This window comes from Megalobrama amblycephala, linkage group LG22 (assembly GCF_018812025.1).
Source record: "Megalobrama amblycephala isolate DHTTF-2021 linkage group LG22, ASM1881202v1, whole genome shotgun sequence".
Classification (NCBI taxonomy): Eukaryota; Metazoa; Chordata; class Actinopteri; order Cypriniformes; family Xenocyprididae; genus Megalobrama; species Megalobrama amblycephala.
In genome coordinates this window covers 29,815,852-29,837,611 of record NC_063065.1, presented here as the reverse complement: position 1 = coordinate 29,837,611, position 21,760 = coordinate 29,815,852, and the positions used below count along the sequence as shown (strand labels likewise).

Below are 21,760 nucleotides of genomic sequence, written 5' to 3'. Positions count from 1 at the left end.
TTTCATGAGGACAGGAGAAGGCAGGGCTGGTACAGGACACGTACAGTAACGTCCATCTGTTAGGACAGGAAACAGATTGCATCCTGCAGCGTGTTGTGCACACATCTAATGGCTCTATCAGCCATGCGTGAGGGACTTTGAATATGGTCATATCAATGTAACTCATTCAAGTTCAAGATAAGGTGATTGCAAATTCAGAAGGCTGGACGTACATACAATGCATCCTTATGATCTTATGATGTAGGATCCAAAAGTTTGAGACCACTGCTTTTATTTTTCTAATTTAATACAAAGTTTTTTATTACAAATTATATTGTCAACATAAAATGACAGCAGCACTCAAGCTGACATGAACTCCAAACATTTCACAAATTTGTGTATTTGATTTGTGACAGAAATCTTAGTTTTAAAATATTCATGTATTTAATATATATATATATATAGATCAATTTTTCATCATAAAATACCTTTGTTTCAATTTTTTCAAAATCCATAATTTTCAGATTTAATAATAATATTTAAAAGAGGCCATTCATATAATCTCTAACTTTTGCACTACATGAATCAAGGGTAACAATCAATCCCCAAATAACTAACAGTAATGTAATGCGTTATAATAAAATATAGTAATATTATGCAATATTAAACAGTATGTTGATAATATTGACAATATTATTATTATTTATAGGTATTATTTATTAAGTGATGGTCTTCTTCAACATTGACTAATATGGTTATGCAATTGGTAAAATCTTCTGGGCCATAACAGGATAATTTGACACTTGAATAAAAAAAGAAACTAATTCTATTTTTAAGCAAACAAAATGTGTCTAATGTGTGTGAAATACTCTCTTTTACTGTGTGAAATACTGTCTTTTAATATAATATAATATTAGTGCTGTCAAATGATTAATCAAAATATAAATATTTTATATATAAATATAACACTTTTCTCTCTTATATATATATATATATATATATATATATATATATATATATATATATATATATATATATATATGCACATATATTATGAAACAATACTGTTATTTTGGATGTGATTAATCACGATTAATCATTTGACAACACTATATATAATATAATATAATATATAATATAATATAATATAATATAATATAATATAATATAATATAATATAATATAATATAATATAATATAATATAATATATATATATATATATATATATATATGTATGTATATATATATATATATATACTTTTATTTTGGATGTGATTAATCACGATTAATCGTTTGACAACACTATATATATATATATATATATATATATATATATATAATACATTTTTTATTTTCGATTAATCGTTTGACAGCACTATTATATATATATATATATATATATATATATATATATTATATTATATTATATTATATTATATTATTTGTAGTGCTGTCAAACGATTAATCGAAAATAAAAAATGTATAATATATGTATATATTACATATATATATATATATATATATATATATATATATATATATATATATATATATATATATATATATATATATAGTGTTGTCAAACGATTAATTGTGATTAATCACATCCAAAATAAAAGTATTTATTCATAATATATGTATATATTACATTATATATATTACATTATATATATATATATAATAAATTTTTATTTTCGATATCGTTTGACTACTATATATATATATATATATATATATATATATATATATATATATATATATATATATATATATTATATTATATTATATATATTATTTGTAGTGCTGTCAAACGATATCGAAAATAAAAAATGTATATATTGTATATATTACATATATATATATATATATATATATATATATATATATATTATATATAGTGTTGTCAAACGATTAATCGTGATTAATCACATCCAAAATACAAGTATTTTTTCATAATATATGTATATATTACATTATATATTACATTATATATATATATATATATATATATATATATATATATATATATATATATATATATATATATATATATATATATATTGTATTATATTATATTATATATAGTGCTGTCAAATGATTAATCGTGATTAATCGCATCCAAAATAAAAGTTTTTTTTTCATATATATATATATATATATATATATATATATATATATATATAAGTTATGTTATGTTATGTTATGTAGTGCTGTCAAACGATTAATCAAAAATAAAAAAATGTATAATATATGTATATTATATTATGTATATATATATTATATATATGTATATATTATATTATATTATATTATATTATATTATAATATAATATAATATAATATAATATATATATAATATAATATACATATATTATACATTTTTTATTTTCGATTAATCGTTTGACAGCATAACATAACACAACACAACAACATAACATAACATAACATAACATAACATAACATAACATAACATAACATAACATAACATAACATAACATAACATAACATAACATAACATAACATAATAATGATAATTATTGCATACATTGGGAATGACTAAACTGACCTACTACCGAAACTCTACATTGCCCCGTGTTCTATATTGGGACTTTCGGGACAAGCCCAGTACGTACAATTGATGGACGTGTGCACTGACCAATGAGCAGAGAGATCGCTCTTGGTTAACCAATGGGTGAGCGAGTAAGCTGGAGACATCACGGTTCTCCTCATCAGGTTAGATCGCGCAGCGGTGCGGTGAGTCGAGCCGCAGTTCTCACGCTGGATACACAGAAAACCCTTCCCATGAACCCATCTGCGAATATGTAGCTGAAAAACACGCCTGTAATATAAATAGTGCTGATCATCGAGTGTGTGCTGGAGACACGGGAGGCAGGGGTGCACATCGGATCATTTCAGGGTAAGATGACAGATATTTATGGGAGTTTATGGTCTGATTGTAGCGCACAGAGCTAAAGCAGTAAATCCGATGGCTCTCCTGGTTAGAAATAATGATCATAACGATAGAAATATAAGAAGAAAGAAACAATCCTGGAAATGTGTCATGGATAAATCAGTGTAATTGTAAAGGGATTGAGTATAGGCTGTGGTCAGGCCTCACATTGCTGTGATTTACAGGACAAACTGCTTTACCTCCATAGATTTATAAAGAAAATGTTGGAAAGTGGCCCATATTTAAAGCATGAATTATACACAAACTGCTATGGTGTTTAGTTATGGCATTTACATTGAAATGCATTGAAAGCACAATGCAGTGCTGTTAGCCTTACAGGCTCTTTGTTAAAGTCAAAGGCTGTTTTATTTGCTCTAATCTGCAAATATTGATATTTGGACATTGTCCATTGCATGTGATTATGATTTTAGACTCTGACATCTGTTTAGATGAGCTCTCTTTGTTGTTATCTAATCGTTATCTGAGAATTTCTTTCTGCATGTTGATATATTATGCAACTGTTATCAACACAACATCAAATAGACAGAGAAAACCACTAGATCTTATTTGCTGTGTGCTGTTATCATCTATGTGAAAAGTTGGTTTGTTGGTAATTTCAGTGTGGAATCGGTTTTTATAAATCAGCTGTGTTCATTTGAATGTAATGTTCCAGTACCTGATGTTTTCTTCATTACTTTAACATTGAACTGTGAGTATCAAATTTGTGTGAGATTTCTCAGCAAACGCAGAAGTTCCTCGCAGATCAAGATGACAAAAGGCTAAATGGCACATTCCTGGAATAAAATACACTTTAGTGTCTAGTGTGCTTGATCTAACTTAAAATTAATAATGAAAAGTTGCAATTAAGACATTGGAATGAGATTATTTACTCATATACCCATTATTCGGCATAGAAAAGATTGAAGTAATGAAAAGAAAGAAAGAAAGAAAGGCTTGTTTTAGGCATAAACTTTTCAAAAATAGAATCTCTTCAGTCATTTTGCTTCTCAAGTAAATGTATCTCCATTTAAGAATGTTTAGATATTTGTACTGGAAAACAAGATAAATATATTAGGTAAGAAAGTATCCCACCTCACATTCCTTAAAATAATGAATGTTAAGAAATTTACATTATATGTTCCTTTTCTATACAGAATAACAGGTAGATGAGTAAATAATCTCATTCTTAAAGGGCTAGTTCACCCAATTCTGTCATGAAGTACTCACCCTCATGTCGTTCCACACCTGTAAGACCTTCGTTCATCTTCAGAATACAAATTAAGGTATTTTTAATGAAATTCGAGAGGTTTCTGTCCCTTCATAGAGATTCAACGCAATTACCACTTTCAAGCTCCAGAAAGGTAGTAAAGACATCATTAAGGTAATCCATGTGACCCAAGTGGTTTAAACTCAGTTTTATGAAGTGACACAAGTGCTTTGTTTGTGCAAAAAACTTTATTTACAAAATAATATTATCCAAAGCATGTTCAAGCAACATTGTCAGCTCTCTCATGAACACAAATCGCATGTGTCATGATGCTCTCGTGAACACGCATTGCAGGTCAATATTTTCCAACATGTTCTCCGACCAATACGCCTATATAGGTCGTTTGTCACTTCCCTGAAATACGACCCATAGGAGCGTTTACTAAAGTTGCGCCCCTATCGACAACAGGACACTTTGATGTTAATGCATTGTTCCCTTTAATCTGCATCATACTTCGGGTTTTGCGTAGCTCAATTGATAGAGCATTGCAATATATAACAATATACAATCATGTGATCATGCGATCGTGGGTTCGATCCCAGGGAAGTTTATATGCACTATAAATCACTAAAGGTAGGTTTAGGGGTGGGGTAGGTGTAGTCGTTAATTTAAAAAAATGAGTTTTGCTAAATGGAAATAGGAGAAATGGTGTAAAGTCCACACATTGCATTTAAATTAACACGCATTTTGATTGGTAACGACAGTCATACATCATTTCATGACAGATGTTACACAAGACTGTCATTATTTTTATGCCAGCTAGAGGGCGCACGACTTTAAAACATATGTCATAATAAAGTGCTTGAAAACGACCTAATAGGGTCATTTTTTTTTTTGGAGGACAGTTCTGATATTTTCGTAAGTAAAGTAATAAATTGTTGTTTTTTTCTGCAAACAAAGCATTTGCATTGCTTCATAAAATTGAGGTTAAATCACTGAAGTGACATTGATTACTTTAATGATGTCTTTACTAACTTTCTGGACCATGAAAGTGGTAGTTGTGTTGGATCTCTGTTAGGGCTGGGACAATACTATCGATGCATCAAGATTCATGGATCGATTCTGATATTTTCCAAAGTGCATCGCAAATCGATTCTGAGCTTAGTTTTTAACCACATGCTCTAATGCTCACTAAGAAGAGCACTCGTGCATTCGGCTGAGTCTGAGAATGTATTCGCACCTCAGAATGCTTTTATGACGCGAGATTAATTTAAACAGCCCACTGCAAACACCCTTGTAATTCACTTTAACCTTTTCAAACTTTATAAATGATTATTTTATAGAAGGTTGAAGTTGTGTGTATAAGGCATTGGAAGGAAGCAGAGCACAGCTGTTTCTAAAGCACACGGTGCCATCTGCTGTTGAAAACTAAACTCAGAATCGATTTGAGAGAGAATCTCGATACACACGGAAAATATCAGAATGGATCCAGAATCATTTCTCGATTCGCGATGCATCAATTTATTGTCCCAGCCCTAGTGTCTATGGAGGGACAGAAAGCTCTCAGATTTGATTAAAAAATATCTTAATTTGTGTTCCGAAGATGAGCGAAGGTCTTACGGATGTGGAACGACACGGGTGAGTATTAGTGACAGAATTTTCATTTTAGGGTGAACTATCCACACTACTTGTAAATGATAATATCCCTAAATCATGCAGAATGTTAAGGAGCGATGTGCTATTACTTTTCTAAGGGATGATTTTTGCCTGATCATGAAGATAAAATGGGCAAAAGAGTTCCATAGACTTGCATTGAAGGTGGGACCCGAGTCATATCTACAGATCAGAATATCACAGAGACTTGAGCGTGGGCTCTCTTTGTTGTTGTTTTTTTTTTTTTTTTTACAGCCGCATTGCAACATGCTAACAACCAGAACACCTTAGCAACCACATAGTAAAGCTATGGCAAACACCCACAACTTCATAGCAAAGCACATGCATTGCCAAAATTTCTTAATGAAATGTAAAAATAGTTATTTGGTAATATTTGTTACAGGATATGTTTTTTCCAGTTGATCAAGTGTTGTTTGTGGCCTGTGGGGTGCGGTGCATTGCCCTGCAGAAATCTGCACACTTCACCTCCTGTCAGAGTGTCACCTCCTGCACCTTTATTTGTTCTTGTATACCATATCTCTGTAGTTGTGTCCCAAATGACGTACTGTAAATACTATGCACTCAACCATCAAGTGTTTGCGGTTTAGAAGGCTATTTTGTCATCCAACATCAGAGTTTTATACCCCCTTCCCTTTTGGCTATGGAAGCAAAACCAAAATTCCACACTTTTCTTACAAAAATGCATCGCTTCCCTTCAGAAGGCCTTTATTAACCCCCTGGAGCCGTATGGATTATTTTTATGATGGATGCATGTGCTTTTTTGTAAAGACTCGTAACTCCAAAACTATAGCATGGAGAGTCAAAAGGTTGGAATTGTTTGAAAGAAAATTAAATTAAATGTTTTAAAAATTACATTTTTAAATAAAAATAAATTAAATTTGGACATTCTCATGCTGAGAAACTGCTAATAAAAGGCAAAAAAAAAAAAAAGTGTGTTCAAGGGAAATTTTACATATCTTTCTAATTTGACATGCAATATCTCAGGAAGGAAATAAGGTAGGGGAACAATTGCGACTACATGTGAGCTGCATCTGGATCAAATTTTGTGGTGATCGCATGAAGAAATCAAAAGTTACAGCATTTGGAACCAAGGTAGCCTTTTTGTTTAGCCCTTGACGCCCCCTAATGGGCAGTTTTAAAATCGTTCCTTCACGAGGAATATCTCGTGATTGATGCAAGGGATTATGTTGATTTTTGACTCATTTAAATCGGGAGCATCCACTGTAAGTAATGATGGGCCATTTTCTACGATCTATGCATGTTTTATGAAGTTATTATTGAAAATGCCATGTGTGGTTTTATGTGTCGTAATTCCGTGAGGAATATCTCATGATTTGCCTTATTGGATTATGTAGATGTTGGACTTATTATAATCGTGAGAATCTGCTGCAAATTTCCACAATTGGACCATGTTTCATGAAGTTACGAGCGTAAACGTGATATAAATGCTGCATCGGTATATTATTTACATATGGGTCTTGCGGGGCTTCACGTACTCGCTCACTTTTAGTCGAAGCCCAAAACAATTACACTCGTTGTATTCTACTCCGTGAAACCTTTCAAATGACATAACTCGTGATTATCTGAGCTGTATGATGTTTTTGTCACATTGCTGTACATAATACAAAAAATATTTCATAAATTATGAAAAAAAAAATTTTTCAGCAAATAACTCAGAACTAGGAGTTAATCAAATTGGCTACATTCATTGTAAAGTTCAGACTCTAAGCTTTCAAATGACACCTATTTTGTGTTGATCAAGACAGTAGTTTTGAAAAATAGGCTAGGTGGCGCTCCGTACACCCCGTTTTAGCGGGATGACTCGGCACTCGTTGAGAGTTGAACTGAATAGTTGGATGCATTAAAAAATATTTTGTTTTATTCCTGTCAGTGGTTGTTTAGTAATTTGATTATGAATTTTTTCGTGGCGGGTGGTGTTCCGCCGCCGGTACACTTTGGGCTTAAGGGGTTAATATATATCTCTGATTTGTGTTCGTCTGAAAGAAGATAGTCATATGCACCTAGCATGGCTTGAGTGCAAGTAAATTATGGGATCATTTTTATTTTTGGGTGAACTGTCCCTTTAATTCAACAGTTTTTGCTCTGGTACTGAAATTGGTATTAAGAACTGTAAAATTTTACTGGCAATTGGTACCGACTACTGAAATTTTGGTACCCTGACAACCCTAAGTAGCACTGTGAAATGGAAAACTCATTCTTGTGTGAATGTATCCTTAGAATAACCCATAAGTATGCGAATTGTGACGCACATTCGTTCTTATTTTAATTCTTCACACACATATTCATACACACCTGGTCCAGCCAGTGACTCAGCTGCTAATATACCCCTTTCTGTGCTGTCAGTCGGCGTATTTTGTGTTTATCTGGTGGTGCAGGGTAAGGCCTGTATGACTGAGCTTGACATTATCTGAATTACAGGGATGAGCAGACATAACTACTGTTATTTGATTCTCTGCTGTAGTCATATTAAAGCAACCCAGTATTCACTGTCTGTGAGACGGCCGAGATACAGTAGCAGCTTTTTTCTTTTTTTTTTTGCTTTTTCCATGACCTCACAGTTGTGTGTATGGATGTTTTGGGGGCCCGGGGCCTGTTGCAGCTGGTGAGCAGTGCAGTTTCTGTAATTATTGTCACACTGACAGGTCTCTCCACAGCCTCTCATTAAGTTAAAAAAGAGAGAGAGCTAGAGAGCAAACTCAAATGAATGAGTGAGAGACATTTTGTCTGAGGCCCCAGATCCCGCTGAGCCGAGGGGCCCGGGATCAAGGAGAAAGGGTTGGGAAAATGGTGAAAGCAGCTATTTATATTTTGCCATTTCCTCCATGAGGAGAGTCACCCCATGAACTAGATTCACTGAAATTGGACGATGTATCTGCGGTCTGCGGGGACTTGTCTCTTTTCTTCACCCCACCGTCCCCAAACGTGCTTCTGGAAACACAGCGGCCTCTTTCAGTGCTTGCGACCCCCAGCTCTCAGAGCAGCACCTGCTGTTCAGACGCCTGCAGTGACGTGGCATTGAGTCGCCGCACGTGTCTGTCTTTCATTGCTTTTGTCAGTGTAGTAAGCCAAATGCTACTGCAGTATTACATTTCTGGGGCTTTAAGTTTGCTAAGACTGTGCTTGGCCTGAAATATGCTTTTACTGTGACTTGTTTTGTTTTGTTCTATATTGAATATTTGCTTATTCAGTGCAATTTAAACATGTTATACATATATATATTTTTTTAAATGGATGTAAAACAAGTAAAATATATACATTTATATTTTAATATTATGTTTTAATGGGGGTGGGGGGGGGAATAACCCGTTACGCGATGTAGGATGTAGGAGTATCGTAAGCTTAGACGCCTCAACAAATATGGCTGGGCAACAAACTCAAGCTCCTCTTCTCTTATGTCAAAATTTCTCTTTAAAAATTCTAGCTTTAGACTTTTGCTCTATACTCTGTGCTTCCGCATTTGTCATTACATCATGCGTGGGATCAGAGGGCACTCTTCCTCCGCAAATCGATGCATACGGCCGTCTGCTGGAAGCTAGGTATAACTGTGTGTTGGCAGTGTGTGTACACAACCACCCTATAATGATAAAAATCAACCCACTCCTTTTTTTTTAATCCCCATAAATCATAAGCAGTGTCTCAGAACAAGCCATTTCCAGATCCCTGGCAGTGTGACGTCACATTAGCCACCGGCCCCGCACACAAATGTTGACAGACACTGCCGTTTTAACATAGAACTGCCCCGAGCGAGTTCACAGCGAGTTGTACACAGTCCGCCATTGCTGCACTGACGAGAATGTCTCCCAAGGGTTTCAGGTGTTCTGTAGCTGGATGGTTCCACTGCTCTCTAACTGAAATCTAGCCGCTGAAATGAGGTCGTTTATGTCGAAGAAAATGCATGAATAATGTCTTTCACACCGGACTGCTTTGTGAACCAATGTCAATACAAAGGGACAATACAAAACAGAGCTTGTGTTAAAAATTTGTTACTCAAGGATAGATCAATACAAACTGTTCTTGATCCAGCTTACAGTCTCCAGAGTGATACTGGATACGGCTTTAATGAAGGTGAGAGCACTTTATTGCAGTTCATCAGAGTTGATTTACGGATATAAAGTTTACCAGTTTATTAAGCACTACCCGAAAAGGCATAAGGTCTGTATATATTTGTTTACTGTTAGTTGTAACGAGTGTTTCTGTGTTCTTTGCTGTGTATGTTGATGATAATGCAAGAGAGAGAGAGTTTATGGACAATATACACACTGAAACGGTGCGTTTTTACTAAATTAGCTTTTTTCTCTTTAAAAAAAAAAGTATGAGCCTCTTCTGTGGTCCATTTTACAACTTAAAACTTTACAACTCTCTCTATTTATTTAACTACGGTGGCCCAGTAGTGCACAACACAACGAAATTAAAAAAGCAAACATAAGTTCACAACACAACGAAATTGAGCCACAACACAACGGAAACAAGCCACAACACAACGGAAACAAGCCACAACACAACGGAATAAAGCCACAACACAACGAAACAAGCCACAACACAACGGAAACAAGCCACAACACAACGGAATAAAGCCACAACACAACGGAAATGCTCCCGACCACTAGGGGGCTCTCAGAGCTCGTTAATATTAGTATTCCTTGCCAATGTTCTATAAAGTCAACATTCTTACAAAGATGTGTAACGTATAATTTGTATTCATTACAATGACTTTGTTTCACATTTAAAAACAGACATGTTCAAATTCCAAAGCTTGTTACTTCCTGTTGGTAAGACTGACAAGCTTTGTAATTTGAACATGTCTGTTTTTAAATGTTAAAAGTAATTTTAATGAATACAAATTATACGTTTTAACCACTTGGTGGAATTGTCAGACGTTCCCTTCATCATTCACCGTGGTAGTGTGTCATCATTCACAGGTATAAATATGAAGCTATTGTGCACTCAAGTGATTTTGAATTAATATTTCATGTCGATATACAGTGGTTATATACTGTTGAAACTAATCGTGGTATTCATATCACTGCCTACTCTATAAAACATTGGCAAGGAATACTAACAATACCAAGCTCTGAGAGCCCCTAGTGGTCGGGAGCATTTCCGTTGTGTTGTGGCTTTATTCCGTTGTGTTGTGGCTTTATTCCATTGTGTTGTGGCTCGATTTCGTTGTGTTGTGGCTCGATTTCGTTGTGTTGTGGCTCGATTTCGTTGTGTTGTGGCTCGATTCCGTTGTGTTGTGGCTTTCGATTTCGTTGTGTTGTGGCTCGATTTCGTTGTGTTGTGGCTCGTTGTGTTGTGGCTTTATTCCGTTGTGTTGTGGCTTTATTCCTTTGTGTTTGACTCGATTCCGTTGTGTTGTTCGATTTCGTTGTGTTGTGCCTCGATTCCGTTGTGTTTGCCTATTCCGTTGTGTTGTGGCTTTATTCCGTTGTGTTGTGGCTCGATTTCGTTGTGTTGTGCCTCGATTCCGTTGTGTTTTATTCCGTTGTGTTGTTGTGTTGTGGCTCGATTTCGTTGTGTTGTGCCTTTCGTTGTGTTGTGGCTCGTTGTGTTGTGGATTTCGTTGTGTTGTGGCTCGATTTCGTTGTGTTGTGGCTCGATTTCGTTGTGTTGTGCCTTTCGTTGTGTTGTGGCTTTATTCCGTTGTGTTGTGGCTCGATTTCGTTGTGTTGTGCCTCGATTCCGTTGTGTTGTGCCTCGATTCCGTTGTGTTGTGCCTCGATTTCGTTGTGTTGTGCCTCGATTCCGTTGTGTTGTGGCTTTATTCCGTTGTGTTGTGGCTTTATTCCGTTGTGTTGTGGCTCGATTTCGTTGTGTTGTGGCTCGATTTCGTTGTGTTGTGCCTCGATTCCGTTGTGTTGTGCCTCGATTCCGTTGTGTTGTGGCTCGATTTCGTTGTGTTGTGCCTCGATTCGTTGTGTTGTGCCTCGATTTCGTTGTGTTGTGGCTTTGTTCCGTTGTGTTGTGGCTTTATTTCATTGTGTTGTGGCTTTATTCCGTTGTGTTGTGGCTGGATTTCGTTGTGTTGTGGCTGGATTTCGTTGTGTTGTGGCTGGATTTCGTTGTGTTGTGGCTTTATTCCGTTGTGTTGTGGCTTTATTCCGTTGTGTTGTGCCTCGATTTCGTTGTGTTGTGGCTTTATTCTGTTGTGTTGTGGCTGGATTTCGTTGTGTTGTGGCTTTATTCCGTTGTGTTGTGCCTCGATTTCGTTGTGTTGCACTACTGGGCCACCGTAACTAACTACTGTTATGGCAGAGCAACATTTTGAAGAGAATCTTGCTTGACATGATTATATGATTAACTACCTAAATAACACATTGGTTTAATGGCACAGACATTTGAAGGTAACTCTATTGCCCTCTTGAGTACTGAGGTGTTACAGTCGCAGGAACACAAGAATGTGTGTTTATTATGCACAATGATACTGCAGGCTTGCATTTCATTTGCTTTTATGTATATTTACTTCTATTTCTGGACTTCTATAACATAAAAATAAGTGTAAGACACTGAAAAGATGGAAGTATTGTGTCTCAGGAAACTGCTGCAATACTTAAATCTGCCCTAATTTACCCAACACGTGTTTCTGTTCTCTGTTTCACAGTAATGGTGTTTGCTTGAGTAAGCCCATATAGTTAAACACAATGAGGTCACATGGGAGAAACTTTTATGTGTGAACACTTTTATAGCCCAAAGATGATGATTGTTGTTGTTGTTGTTTTTAATTAAAAATAACATTTTTTTTTGTGCTATATGAAGGTCACATTAGTTTTTACTGTATTTCTGCTACTTTTCAAGTAGTTTTTGTAACTATTATTTTTACATTTTTCTCAGACAGAGATTTTCATAAATTATGAAATTTATTTTAAAAACATGATTTTGGGCTGTTGTCATTTCCACCATGACCATCAAAGTTTTTACCAAATCTTAGTGTACTTATTAACCAAGAAGACACAAATGTCAGAAGAGCTTGAGATGAAATCTGAGAAATGATGTTTGAAGAAAATAAAGAAAAAACTTGGTAAATATCACTTGTGAACAGAATATTTTATTGTGCATCATTTTCCAATCAACCTGTAATGTTGTCAAATTATGCAAACAAATATTGGAAATATTAGGATGTAGAAATGATATCCATAAACCCTTAGTAAGACAAAGAAATTGTCCTTGTATTTAAACTGTTTAGTATGTAATTTCCACCATCAAATAGAAGATTTGAGATGTGCTGCAAATGACATTTGTTGGTTCAGAAAAATGACAAAAATGATTCATGATATTCTTCTGTGATGAATGTTGAATATTGTTGGTAGACAAGATGGCAAGATTGTGAAAAGTGTGTTTTAAAAGAGTTTATTTTCTGAATGTCTACAATGTCAGAAGTGCCCAACAGGAGCGCTCTGTCCACACTGTTGCCTGTGGTTGTAAGTTTTAAGATGTTATTTTTATTCCTCATCATGTTTTAAAGAGGGTCTAAACGAGAACAAAGTGGTAATAGAAAATGTGTTTATGGTTATCATGCAGTTTTCGGTTCTGTATTCAGAGATTCATGGGTAAGCATCTCATAGTTTATTGTGGTTTGATTTAAACCGTGATGGACGAGTCTGTTGTGCCGTTTCCTCTTTATATTTCAGTGTCGTTTCATCACCTATCAGGGCCTGAAAACGGCCACAGACTCTTGAGTTCACCATCAGATAGGGCTGCAACAAACAATTATTTTGATAATCGATTCATCTAATGATTATTAGAGCAATTAATCCACTAATTATTGATTAATTCACTGATTAATTAGTAGGCTTTGATTGATTATTCAACTTTGGAAGATGCTCCTTTCTAGAAGTCACTTAGCTAACTAATAAGTTTATGGTCATTGAATGGCTTTCCTGTGGTAAATGTTACATTACATTACATGACATTGGGCATATTCCAATCGGAGGTGAGCATCCCTATGCCCTACTCACTCTGAAGGGCAGATCCCTTGAAATGGGGACTTTAGAGGGAGTAAGGCACATGTGTGTATGTACATTTATAATGAAGTTTTTAAAAATGTGCTTTAAATGTGTTTGTTCTTGATCTGCTCTTAACCTTATAATAAGCATTAAACACATCTCTTACCTATGAAACTTTTTAAAATGTAATATGAAATGCATGACAAAAATGTGTGTAATATATCACAACAAAACAAAACGACTTCTGTTCATACGTTAACTCCAACTTTCCCACCATTTCTAGATTTAAAATGAATCGCGAAGACTTGTCACCCTGGGTCACATGACCATAAATGAATAAATTAAAACTTTCTTGAAGTGACCATTGCATGTTCCCTTTGCTAATGGTCTTGTGGAAGGTTTGAAACCTGTTTGAAACATTTGTTTACTTGGAACATTTATAGGATTAGTTCACTTAGCCCAAGCTTTACTCACCCTCAAGCCATCCTAGTTGTATATGACTTTCTTCTTTCTGATGAACAATTAATAAATATCCTGACGCATCCGAGCTTTATAATGGCAGTGAACAGGGTTAATGAGTTTGAAGCTCAAGAAAGTTCATCCATCCATTATAAACGTACTTTTATAAGTTGTTAAATATGGATTTTAAAAAAAAATAATAAAAATTTTTCGCATTGTTTCGCTTCAGAAGGCCTTTATTAACCCCCCGGAGCCACATGGAGTACACTCAAAAAAATGAACTTTCACTGTTGTTAGTTTCACTCATACCACCCTTGTTCACATTACTTAAAAAACTCATGTAACTACATGAACGTAATTTAACTGCGTTGTTTCTACTAAAATTGAGTATTGTCAGCTTTACTTAGTAAGTGTTTGTTCAGTCAACTTAACATTGCTGTGTGAAACGCACACATTATTGTTGACATAACTAACTGTGCAGTGGATCCGTAGTTCCCAGCATGCTTTGCAAGGGACTGCATTAGGAGAGTAAATTTAGGGATTAAAGTGTTATTTTATGTGTTTTTCAGTAAAGGGAAAGATGTTGTTAGTTTATGTTAGTGTTTAATGTTCAGTTATGTTGGACATTTAGAGTAGTTTCTGTAATGTTTTTGAATTTTGTGGTTACGAGTGTCGCCTGTGTTTAGGCTGTGAGCGCTCATATATGCATGTTTATAGGATGAAATTCCTGCTCTAAATTCAATTGAGTTTGTTCAATTAGTTATTTTTTGAGTGCATTTTGGGGTGAGGGGCTGCATTCTGATATGATGTATCCTTTTTATTTAAACGATTATTCAAAAAAAAAAAAAGCATTCACCTTACGTAATCAACATAACATTATTAAGTAAACTGCACATATAAATATTATGTAACAGTGACGTTCAAATGATTTGTATTTACTCAAAGAAATTTTGTCAGCTTTACTTATTCTTTTGTTCATTCAACTAAATAGCTTTTTGTACAAATTACTCAATATTGTTGTGTGGAATTGGATTAAGTTTTTAAGTAAATCCAACAATTCATTTTTTTGAGTGTACTGTGTTATCATGACATAAAACTTTGTTACCGTCACATGCCTACTTAATATGTCACAATTACGATTCCATGTTGACTTTTAAGTTGATGTGTGTGTACTATAGGGTTTGTATAACATCAACGTACATGCGTCACCTGTGTGTTTGAACGGGAGAAATGGAGAAACTGAAATATTTTAGCATTTGACCTTGATCTTTAAATAGGCCAAGAGAAAAACAGGTGTTTGGTGTGTGAAATGACTGTTTTCCACTTATCTTGTTCACTCTTGTGATGAATTTGAATGCACTGATGCAGGATTCAGTGCACTAATGTCTCCTGGTAGCTTGTTTGCCATTGTGAATTTTGACGCTAGAGTAAAAAGAGTAAAAAAATATGCATAGACAAATCCAAATTTAACCCTGTGGCTCATGGCAGCACATTGATGTCCTAAGACACGAAACAATCGGTTTGTGTGAGAAACCGAACAGTATTTATGTAATTTTTTACCTCTAATACACCATTATGTCCAACTGCATTCAGCATTCGCTTAGTAAGGTCTGATTGTGCTCTGACAATGGCAGTGATGTCTCGCGCTTATACTTCAATGAGTGCTAGACATTACTTCAGTTGTCAGAGCGCGATCAGACCTCACTAAGCGAATGCTGAACGCAGTTGGACATAGTGGTGTATAAGAGGTAAAAAATGATATAAATAATGTTCGGTTTCTTGCACAAACCGATCGTTTTGTGTCTTAGGACATCAATGTGTCATCACGAGCCGCAGGGTTTAATTTGGATTTGTCTATGCATGTTTTTTGACTCTTATAGATTGTGTTACCATTCACTCGCATTATAAGACTGACAGACGGCAACGGTTGGAGTTAAAAATCATCATTTGTGTTCTACTGAAGAAACAAAGTCACCTACATCTTGGATGCCCTGGGGGTAAGCAGATAAACATCAAATTTTCATTTTTGGGTGAACTATCCCTTAACCCTTTGACGCGTACGATCACACCGGTGTGATTAGAACGTTCAGTGCATTACGTGATCAACTGCCAAATTCAAATGTGCGTGCGCGCTTTAACTGGCGCTAAACCAGAGACGGACGCGCGCAGCGCTTTTCATATATCACATATATGCAGTGTTTTCAACCAAATAATGTTCATTTCAGGTTTCAGACATTTAAATACACATGAGTACTAACAAAACAATATATTTAGAGTTTGTAAAATACACAATGATGTCTATAGAAGCGGAAATAACAACCCTTTCCATTATAACTTGACAACACGTTTAATTCATATCAGATACACATTGTGAAAGTAACTTAATAGCTTACTCTATTCTTCCCCAGTTCACCGGCACACTTACTTTCATGTATTTCGGGAGAAGTGGATAAATTCACGGGTTGTAAATCCAACAGATCCGATTCTCTGTGCGGCGCAAACTAACATGGCGGCGCCCATCGAGCATATGGCTCAACTAACGTGATCGTTATAAAGGTGTTTAAACAGCAAAACACATCCACTTGCACATATTTTGCAATCGGAATATTGGATATTTCATGCTATAGTTAACAAATTTGTGAATATTTTGAATAAAAAAGGAAAAATTAAATGAAAGCAGATCATCATTCATACAGTGCTGCGGTGTGTCACGTAACAAGCAATGACGCGTCACCATGGAAACCATAAAGTGATACGTTCTAAATAACGGTCGCTTTAAAAAACTCACGCTGGGGGGTCAGCCAGAATATTTAAAACTTACGTGCGAAAGGGTTAAAGTACATGTAAAAACGTAATCACTTAGTCAATGGTGTGACAGTAATGCAGTGCATGTAAACGTGAACTTGCGTTAAAGGGATAGTTCACCCAAAAATGAATTTACTCACCCTCAACCCATCCTAGGTGTATATGACTATCTTCTTTCAGACGAACACAATCTGAGATATATTTAAAAATATCCTGGCTCTTCCAAGCTTTATAATGGTAGGTCATCTGCTGGAAGCTAGTTATTTGAATTTATAAAATTTTAAATATTTTTCTTACAAAAACACATCGCTTTGCTTCAGAAGGCCTTTATTAACCCCCTGGAGCCATATGGATTACTTTTATGTAATCCATACGTATTATGTAATCCCCCCCTGTAATCATGGGATAATCATGATTTACTCATAATCATTTTTGGGTGAACTATCCCTTTAAGCAGCTTTCTCACATGTAAACATACTGAACAAGAACAACAACTGGGTCTTTTTCACTTCAAGCTCACTTTTTGAGTCAGCTGAAAGTCTGAATTTGGTCCATTTAGGTAGTTTGTAGTTGTGCACACACTATCAAACGTGCACACTAAATGATTGCAGAAGTAAAACTGGACATCATAGACTGAACAACTGAGGTTTGCACACCACCAAAATTTCCCTCAAAGTTGTTCCAAACACAAACCCATACAGAAATGTGCCTTGTTGCTAGGAGGCACACGACACGTGGAAAAAAGTGTTCTAAAATCGGCTCAAGATATCAAACATGTATGATATCCTCCGACTGGATGGAATCATAAACTGAATGGAAATCTTTTTTGTTTGTTTTTTTTAAATCAGAGTTCTGTCAAATCTGTCAACTCAGCATCTTTTGGCAGCTAGAGCTGACTCATCCAGACTGCTGATCGGGCTGAAAAATCTGGGAAAAAAATTGTAGTGTATTCCAGACTTTGTTGTTTAGTGTATGAAGTCTAGTTTCTTTGTAACCAGTCTACACGTCTACAAGTGCATGTTGCTTAGTGTTTTAAAATCTCTTCAGATTTTAAATGTTGTGTAGTGTATTTCAGCCATTTAACCTCTTAGTACTCCTGTAAAATTGACCTAAAATGCCTAAAAAAGGCATACCCAAAGAAAATTGCATGCTCTTCTTGAACCATTTGGAGTATATGGATGGTTTTGGTATCTTTTGAAAGGTATTTATTCAGTATTGACACTGACAGTATGTATAACTTTGTGAAAGTCTTCTTGCCTAAAGGCAGTTCTTGGCTATTTTAAGCTACAAAGTGCTACATGATATTAAGCAAAAATATGGCTCTGCAAAAAAGCAGGGACGTTTTGTATTCACAAAATAGGTTCTGTGGTAAAACAGCTATAGGGATAATTCATTTTATTAGGCCTTGTGGGGAAATGGATGGTTAAATTATGATCATGCTGTTACCACATGGTGTAATGCATTTGGTCTAATTCTTTTGTAATGCCGAAAGGGCCTTAAAATGACTCCAGACTGGGATATAAAAGCTGCCTTTATTTTAACTTGTCATTTATTAGTGCTTTTATTGGCGATTGACTCCTGAATATGAACTAGATTATGAATACTGCTGGATTTTTACATTTTGTGAAGAAACAAAATGTAAAGTCATGCAGACATGCAAATGTCATGTGTTGTGTCTGGTTTCCAAACTATTGCTGTGCTTTTAAGGTACTTTTAGCAGTTTTATTGTGAGTGTGATTGCTTAGAAAAGTGATTGTACACCTGGCTTACATGATTTGAGGTATCATTCAGCACAAACGGTTATGAGTTACGTGCTGAAGTTACTACTTAGGGTTAGGGGTTTGTTGAAATATGAATTGCAGTAACTATTCAGATACACTGGAGGTCTGTTAGCACGATCATAAGTCTGATCATGAGTGGTTTTATTATGGAAAATGTCAAAGGAAGCCCTGAGGGAGTTTTCAGCACAAAGATATTAAGGTCCTTTTGTGAAGAGAGCAGATTCCTTGTATGACTTTTGCTCTAGTCAAGTGCTCGTCCCCTGATGGAGCTCTATATAAAGGCATAATAAACTGAATGTGTGTTTCAGGGGCTTGCGTAGCCATCCTGTTTAACACACTTGCGTAAGCAGCCCGAGACTCCATACTCTGCCTAAATCAACAGGCCTGGATTTCTCCTCTAAACCTCACGCCGACATTAGCGCCACATAAATGACTATTGGATGATCAAGTTTTGTGTGTTCAGCTGCTTTGATATTATATGGTCTTCTTCATTGACAGGGGGTATGGGATATCTGAACCTTGGCTTGGATGATATACACGCACCGAGATGTCTTCTTTAAAGATGATGAATTGGTTTTAAACTTGAGCTTTTATAAGGCTGTGCAAGTTGGAAAATAGGATGAGTGCCTATGGAAAACAGTTTTCCCTGCTTTCTTGAATTAAAGGGATAGTTCACCCCGAAATAATTGTCATTTATTTACTCACCTTCATGTTGTTTCAAACTGTACCATTTTCTTTTTCTCTGTGGGTCACAAAAAGAGATATTTAGCTGCTCTTTTCATACAATGAAAACTGTATGAAAAAAATCTATGGGACTGAACTATATAGGGTATTGAAAATGAAGTTTTCAAAAGGAAAGTTTATTAAGAATGGGAATCTAGAAGGATATTAAGATATCTTGAATAATTTTAGAGTTACAGGCATGCAAACTTTGGAAAAGGAGTATTTATGGCACTCAGACAGGTATGTTCTATGCAATTGAGTTAATAGAAAAACACAAGATACATTTTTAGTTTCAACATTATTTGTTCTTCAGATATTCCTCTTTAAAAAAAAAAAAAAAAGTATCAGCTGTATGCAAAGTAAACCACATTTGGTTTTTGACCACTGAAAATGTGTACAACTTACCAATTTACTCATGGAGCCGCATTAAGATCTCCATATCTCTGGGATTGAACCATCGAGGAACTTTAAAATAAAGATACCAAAGGTAAAGTTTGTTAAGAACTAGAATCTAAAAGGATACTAAGATATCTTTAATACTTGAGTTACAGACGTGCAAACTTGTGGCAAAAAAAACCCCACAAGAAGTGCTTTTTGCCATTTTTGAATGGTCACCGTTGGTATATAATGAAACAAAGATTGCTAAAATCAACAGATTTTAATAATAGACCGACCAATCTCTGTGTAAAACTAAAATAATGATGCTGCCATCTTTCTAAAGTCATTTTTACACCCCTGTAAATTGGCACCCGATTTCTGGTAAAAGTGGTAATTTTGACCCCCTCTACAAAATAGTGGATTTCTCAGTAAATGTGACATTTAATATTTTGGCTTTCATCACTATTTATGTTTGTCTTTCTACAGAAAGAATATTACCAGAATCAAAAATTTAAGCTTGGGAAGTTTCCTAAATTTGGTTGATTTGACACGGAATGACCCAAAACTACGGTGGCCCAGTAGTGCACAACACAACGAAATTAAAAAAGCAAACATAAGTTCACAACACAACGGAATAAAGCCACAACACAACGTAATAAAGCCACAACACAACGGAATAAAGCCACAACACAACGGAATAAAGCCACAACACAACGGAATAAAGCCACAACACAACGGAATAAAGCCACAACACAACGAAATAAAGCCACAACACAACGAAATAAAGCCACAACACAACGGAATAAAGCCACAACACAACGGAATAAAGCCACAACACAACGGAATAAGCCACAACACAACGGAATAAAGCCACAACACAACGAAATAAAGCCACAACACAACAGAATAAAGCCACAACATAACGGAATAAAGCCACAACACAACGAAATAAAGCCACAACACAACGAAATAAAGCCACAACACAACGAAATAAAGCCACAACACAACAGAATAAAGCCACAACACAATGTAAATGCTCCCGACCACAAGGGGGCTCTCAGAGCTCGGTAATATTAGTATTCCTTGCCAATGTTCTATGGAGTCGACAGTCTTACAAAGATATCAATACCATGATTAGTTTTAAGTATGTAAACATTGTATATCGACATTAAATATTAATTAAAAATCAACTACGTGCACAATAGCTTCATATTTATACTTGTGAATGATTCGACGCGATACCACGACGCATGATGAAGGGAACGTCTGCCAATTCCACCAAGTGGTTAAAACGTATAATTTGTATTCATTACAATGACTTTGTTTCACATTTAAAAACAGACATGTTCAAATTCCAAAGCTTGTTACTTCCTGTTGGTAAGACTGACAAGCTTTGTAATTTGAACATGTCTGTTTTTAAATGTGAAACAAAGTCATTTGTAATGAATACAAATTATACGTTTTAACCACTAAGGTGGAATTGGTAGACGTTCCCTTAATTCAATTCAATTGTGGTATTGATATTACTGCCGACTCTATAGAACATTGGCAAGGAAAACTAACTTTACCGAGCTCTGAGAGCCCCCTAGTGGTCGGGAGCATTTCCGTTGTGTTGTGGCTTTATTCTGTTGCGTTGTGGCTTGATTTCGTTGTGTTGTGAACTTATGTTTGCTTTTTTAATTTCGTTGTGTTGTGCACTACTGGGCCAAACTCTTTGCGCAACAAACCATAATTCCACACTAAAAAAATGCTGGGTTTTTTCAACTCTTGTTTTGGTCAGATATGGACAACCCCAACCATTGTCTTAAATTAACTTTGGTAAATTTAAACCAATGGTTT

General features: G+C 35.3%; 1 protein-coding gene across 1 annotated transcript in view; it reads left to right on the top strand.

Moving 5' to 3' along the window:
- The first annotated feature begins 2,707 nt into the window (after window positions 1–2,707).
- nck1b (NCK adaptor protein 1b) overlaps window positions 2,708–21,760 on the top strand; it is a 60,353-nt gene continuing 41,300 nt past the window's right edge. Inside the window, exon 1 of the mRNA XM_048175273.1 lies at window positions 2,708–2,897. The gene's annotated coding sequence lies outside the window, so the exon portion shown is untranslated. The remainder of the gene's footprint in view (window positions 2,898–21,760) is intronic.